A 6,725-nucleotide genomic window follows, 5' to 3' on the forward strand; every position below is an offset into this window, starting at 1 on the left:
GAGATGAGGTCTCGCTGCCCAGGCGAGTCTCGAACCCGCGGGCTCAGGCAGTCCACTCACCTCAGCCTCCCAAAGGCGCGGGATTACAGGCTGAGCCACCGAGCCTGGCTTTTTGTTGTTGTTATTAAGGTGACATGGTGGCAGGGACTTGGGTGGCACTCAGGGCTGAATCCTGGCGCGGTCCCCCTTCTTCCCCCCTCGGGCTGCCCCTGGGAACGTGGGGGCACATGGGGGAGGGGCCGCCATCCGGTCCTCAGCCCCTTCTGGGGCGGGGCTAGTGGCAGTGGCCCAGGCGGCCCTTGGCTGCCAGCAGGGGCGGCCGCGCTCTTTGGGGCCAGGAGCGGCAGCCTCAGCTCTGTGCCGGCATTAGCAGCCCGGCAGGGCTCTTGCTTAATGGGATTTTCTCCCCAAATGCTGTCATTATCGCCATCCAAATACTGATTACTGAGCAGCTGACGTCCGGGCCCTGGACGGCAGCCAGGGAGCTGGGCTGGGCCCAGGAGGGGACTTGGCGCCTCTTGTCGCCCGGGCTGCATCCCCTCCCCCTTCTGGAAGCCAGCCTGCGGCGGGCACACAGCTAGTGGGCACCTGCAGTGTGTGGCATGGGCTCCGGGGTCCAATGGGGACCTGTTTCTGGGAGCCTGTGGCCGGTGTAAGAGGAGGAGGTTATGTGGGCATGGGACCCCAGCGCAGGCCTTGGGGCCGGAAGGGCCCGGTTTGGATCCTGGCTCTGCCAGCTGCCACCCTAGCTGGGCAACTCGAGTGACTCGATTTTCTCATCTATTTTGTTTTGAGTTGAAGTCTCACTCTGTCGCCCAGAGTGCCATGGCATGCTCATGGCCACCCCAGTGTCGACCCACTGGGCTCCGGCGAGCCTTCCGCCTCAGCCTTCCAAGGAGCCTGAACGACAGAGGCGCACCACCACGCCCGGCTGATTTTTTTTTTTTTTTTTTTTTTAGTTGGAGTCTCACTCTGTCACTCAGCCTGGAGTGCAGTGGTAGCTGGAACTACAGGCGTGCGCTACCACGCCCGGCTAATTTTTGATTTATTGTAGAGATGAGGTCTCGCCAAGTTGCCCAGGCAGGTCTCGAACCCGCGGGCTCAGGCAATCCACTCACCTCAGCCTCCCAAGGCGCGGGATTCCAGGCTGAGCCACCGAGCCTGGCTCCTATTTTGTTTTTAATTTTTTGAGTTGAGGTCTCACTCTGTTGTCTAGGCTGGTGTGCAGTGGCACCATCTTGGCTCACAGCAGTCTCAACCTCCTGGGCTCAGGCAATCCTTCCGCCTTAGCCTCCTGAGTGGCTGGGATGACAGGTGTGTGCCACCACGCCCGGCTAACGTTTTGATTTTTTTTGTAGAGATGAGCTCTCTCTATGCTGCCCAGGTTGGTCTAAAACTCCCAGGCTCAAGCAATCCTTCCGCCTCGGCCTCTCAAAGTGATGCGATGACAGGTGTGAGCCACTGCACCTGGCCCTGATTTCCTAATCTATATAATGGGACCAGTGGACACACTTACCTCGCAGGGCTGAGAAGTTCAGATGAAAGGATCCATGTAAAGTGGGTAGGATAATCTCCAACGTTGGTGCCCGTCGGTGTACAGGTGGGGCTTGTGAGAGTCATTCGGTGGCGGTGGGAGGTCGGAGGGAGGGACTGGGGATTGCCCTGCTGGGGAGGTGGGATTTGAACCGGGCCTAGAGGGTGGGGTGGGATATAGGGGAGCAGAGAGGGAGTGGGCGTCAGGGAGTCTGGGGGGCTTTCCGGAGGTGCGTCCCTGTGTTGGGCAGGGCAAAGGAGTAGGTTCCCGAGGGGTGAGGCTGTGTGGTGACTTCCGGGAGGCGATGAACCTGAGGGGCGTGGAGCCGGGAACCGGGAGCCATGGTGGGGCGATGTGAGTCTTCACGACAATTTTAAAAGCGATTTAACGGTCTTTCACACATCCACAGAGTTGGGTAAATATCCCCACTGTCCAATTTTGGAGTATTTTGATCACCCCGAAAGATCCCTTTGAGCTCATTGTAATTTTTTGTTTTATTACGATTTCAAACGTATAGGAAATTGACAACGAAGCCGCAAGGAACCTTGTGCATCCTTCATCCAGATGCAGTTGTTCACATCTGGCTGCATTTGCTTTGTTGTAGGTTGCAAACACACACACACACACACACACTCACACACACACACACTCACACACACTCAGTGAACCGTCTGAGAACAGGTTGGAGACATGAGAACTCGTCTCCTTTAAATACGTGGTACGGATCTCCAGCCAGGCGCAGTGGCTCACGCCTGTCATCCCAGCACTTTGGGAGGCTGAGGCGAGAGGATTGCCTTAGCTCAGGGGTTTTCGAGACCAGCCCGGGCAACTGGGTGAGACCTCGTCTCTACAATAAATCATAAAGAAAAATGAGCCGGGCACGGTCGCGCACGCCTGTAGTTCCAGCTGCTCAGGAGGCTGAGGCAGAAGGATCGCCTGCGTCCAGCAGGTCAAGGCTGTGGGGGCTGTGAACATGCCGTTGTACTCTGGTCTGGGCACGAGACTCTGACTCAAAAAAAACCCACACACGCAAAAACCAAAAAATGGATAAATAAATAACGACGTGTATTTTGCAAGAACAATGAGGCCATCGATGTCAGGACCCTGAACACGGGTGGGAAACTCCTCTCTGCGTCACAGTTCATGTTCAGAGTCTGTCGATTGCCCCGATATTGTCGTCTTCTGCGGCGAGTCCCTTCTGGATCTCCATTCCTGCCAGGATCCCGCGTGGCATTTGGTGGTCACGGCTCTTTGGGCTCCTTTGATTTGGACTCGTTCCTTGGCCTGTCTTGGCTTTCCCTGACCTTGATGAACACAGGCCAGTTGACCTGTGGAATGCCCCTCAGGTCGGCTTCCTCTGATCCTTCCTGGGATCACACCCAGGTCCCATGTTTTTGCCAAGAATGCTAATAAGTGACGCTGTGCCCCAGGGTTGGCCGTCGGGACAGATGGGTTTGAATCCTGGTGCCATCTGCTACCACCTGAGAGAGCTTGGGCGATGCACCGGTGACTCGTTGTTCTCATCTGTGAAATGGGACCCGTCGCTGCTCCTGTGTCCCGTGGATGAGATCTTTTTTTTTTTTTTTTTGAGTTGGAGTCTCACTCTGTCGCCCAGACTGGGGTGCATTGGCCCCTCCCGGCCACCGCAGCCTCGACCTGCTGGGCTCCAGCGATCCTTCCGCCTCAGCCTTCCAAGTAGTCGGAACTACAGGCCCGTGCTACCACACCAGCTAATTTTTTGATTTATTGTCGAGATGAGGTCTCGCCAAGTTGCTCAGGCGGGTCTCGAACCCGCCGGCTCAGGCAATCCACTCACCTCAGCGTCCCAAAGCGCGGGATTACAGGCTGAGCCACCAAGCCCGGCTAAGGTCTTTTTTTTTTTTTTTTTTTTGTAGTCAACGTCTTACTCTATCCCTCAGGCTGAAGTGCAGTGGCACGCTCATGGCCACCGCAGCCTCGACCCGCTGGGCTCTGGCAATCCTTCTGCCTTAGCCTTCCAAGTAGCTGGAACCACAGGTGCACGAAACCACGCCCAACTGATTTTTTGATTTATCGTAGAGATGAGCTTTTGCCAAGCTGCTCAGGCTGGTCTCGAACCCCCGGGCTCATGTAATCCTCTCGTCTTGGCCTCCCAAAGCGCTGGGATTACAAGCGTGAGCCACCGCACCGGACGCAGGAGGATGAGACCTTTTGAGCACCTGCCCCGAGGGGTTTTGAATAAAGATTGATTGACAAGGGGAAACTGTTTTAAGACATTCTGTTGCCTGGCTTTGGTGTGGAGAATAAATGCTTATGGCGACTGGTTTCTGGATTTTCTGTGACAGCATTTTGGCATCCATTGCTTTATGTATTTTTATTTTCGTAATTACAAAACTTTTATTTTATTTTTTAGAGACAGGGTCTTGCTCTGTTGCCCAGGCTGGAGTGCAGTGGTGCAATCATAGCTCACCGCAGCCTTCAGCTTCTGGCCTCCAGTGATCCTCCTGCTTCAGCCTCTGCAGTAGCTGGGACTCCAGGCATGTGTCACCACACCTGGCTAATTTTTCAAAATTTTTTGTAGCGTCGGAGGACTCACTATGTTGCCCATTCTGGTCTAGGATTCCTAGATTCAAGTGATCCTCCTGGTTCAGCCTTCCAAAACGCTGGGATTATAGGCGTGAGCCAAGAAGAGCTTTTATTTTAAAATAATTTTAGGGATACAGAAAGGTTGCAAACATAGAGGACTCCCATCCGCCCTTCCGCCATCTTGAAATTCGCATTGTGTGGTACAGTGTACATCGAATACACAAAGCTACAGATGTATGCAGACTTTTCCAACCTTTCCATGAATGTCCCTTTTCTGCCTGGGTCCAGTCTAGGATTCGACACGGCAGTTAGCTGTCATACCTCCTGGGTCTCCTTTAACTCGTGACAGCTCCCTAATCTGCCACCCTTCCTGACCTTGACACTGCTGAATGGTACCGGGCAGCTGTTTTGTAGAGTCTTCTTCGGTTTGGGTTTGTCTGGTGTTTTTTCGTGGTTAGATGGAGGCTATGTTCTCTCGACAAGAATGTCTCGGAGTTGACTTGCCCTTCCCTGGGTATCCACTGGGAGGTGAGTGACGTCATCGTGTGTCCTGTTGCTGGTGATGCCAGCCTTCATGTCAGCTGGGGGTATCTGCCAGGTTTCCCACTGGAAAGTAACTCTCTTTTCTTTTTCTTTTTTTTTTTTTTGAGTTGGAGTCTTTTTCTGTCATCCAGGCTGGAGGGCAGTAGCACGCTCCTGGCCACCCCAGCCTCGACCTGCTGGGCTCCGGCGACCCTTCTGCCTCAACCTTCCAATGGCCGGAACTACAGTCGTGCGCTACCATGCCTGGCTAATTTTTGACTTATTGTAGAGATGAGGTCTTGCCAAGTTGCCCCGGTGGGTCTCAAACCCGCGGGCTCAGGCAGTTCACTCGCCTCAGCCTCCCAGAGTGCTGGGACTACAGGCTAAGCCACTGAGCCTGACCTAATTTTTTGATTTATGGTAGAGATGAGATGTCGCCAAGTTGCCCAGGCGGGTCTCAAACCCACGGGCTCAGGCAATCCTCTCACCTCGGCTTCCCAAAGTGCTGGGATTATAAGCATGAGCCACCGCGCCCGGCCTGAAAGTCACTCTCTTAACACCTCCTTGGGAGGAAATACTTGGAGACGATGTAGTGTCCGGTCTGTCCTTAAGTTGTTGCCTACTGGTTTCAGTGTTCATGTGTGTGTCTGACCTGCAATACTTATTACCTGATTGGGATTTTCTGTTTCCCTCATTCTGTCTACATTTATGAGTTGGAACTCTTTTGTAAGGGAGATGATTTTATTCCTTTGTAATAAGTTTATCATAAGGTGGTTTGTTTGATGGACACATTAGGCTTTGGTTTTCCTGAGGGCAGGACTGTGTGCTATGTATTTTTGTGCCCCTGTTGTTTGGTGCATAGCACTAAAAATTGTGTGTTCAATGAGTTCCCTTTTTTGAGTTGGAATCTCACTCTGTTGCCCAGACTGGAGTGCAGTGGCACGCTCATGGCCACCGCAGCTTCGCCTGCTGGGCTCCAGCGATCCTTCCGCCTCAGCCTTCCGAGTAGCTGGAATTACAGGCATGCGCTACCCTGCCCGGATGAGTTTTTGATTTTATTGTAGTGATGAGGTCTCGCTGCCCAGGTGGGTCTCGAACCCGCGGGCTCAGGCAATCCACTCACCTCAGTCTCCCAAAGGTCTTTTTCTTTTTTTTAACCTTTGCTGAGACATTTCATGGGTTCTAATCTCTTTTTATTTTATTTTTTGAGTTGAGGTCTCACTCTGTTGCCCAGGTTGGAGTGCAGTGGCATGATCATGGCCCACCACAGCCTTGACCTCCTGGACTCAGGTGATCCTTCTGCCTCAGCCTTCTGAGTAGATGGGACTACAGGCACACGCCACCATGCCTGGCTAATTAAAAAAATTTTTTTTGTAGAGATGTGGTCTCGCTATGTTGCCCAGGCTGATCTCGAACACCTAGGCTCAAGCAATCCTCCTGCTTCGGCTTCCCAAAGTGCTGGGATGACGGGCATGAACCACTGCACATGACTGAGAAAAATTAATAAAAAATTAACTGGGCATGGCCCATACCCATAGTCCCAGTGGCTTGGGAGGCTGAGGTGGAAGGATCACTTGAGTCCAGGAGTTTGAGGCTGCAGTGAGCTATGATCGTACCACTGCACTCCATACAGCCTGGGAAGGCCAGGAAGGAGGAGGTGGTGAAGGGTGAGGAGCTCCTGCCCTGTGTTCTGCTGAGAAGCATTCGCTCAGCGCGGGGGTTTGAACCTGGGCCGAGGTGTTCCCACAGAAGGCAGAGGAGTTTGGCGACAGGGAGGAGGTGGGCGTGCGGAGAGCAGCCGGTCTGCCTGAGCACGGGGTCCCAGGGAGGTCGGGGTCACTGGCAAAGCCGGGCAGCTCGGCTCCTGGGAGAAGTGGGAGGTGGAGGCTGGAGTGGGGAGGTGGTGAGGAAGCTGGCGGAGGACAGGCTGGGCCCAGAGCAAAGGCCTGGCCTGGAGGAGAGGCCAGGAGAAGCTAGGAGAGGGTAGGAGAGGCCGGGCCCCGAGGAGAGGATGGCCTGGGTGCTTTGAGGGAGACATGCTCAGGAGAGAGCTGTGTGCAGCGGCTCAGGGGCCAGTGGACTGGGCCTGCCGTGTCCAGAGGAC

The sequence above is a fragment of the Carlito syrichta genome, unplaced genomic scaffold (genome assembly GCF_000164805.1).
Source record: "Carlito syrichta isolate Samal-C Ts95f unplaced genomic scaffold, Tarsius_syrichta-2.0.1 Scaffold115625, whole genome shotgun sequence".
In the NCBI taxonomy this organism is placed as follows: domain Eukaryota; kingdom Metazoa; phylum Chordata; class Mammalia; order Primates; family Tarsiidae; genus Carlito; species Carlito syrichta.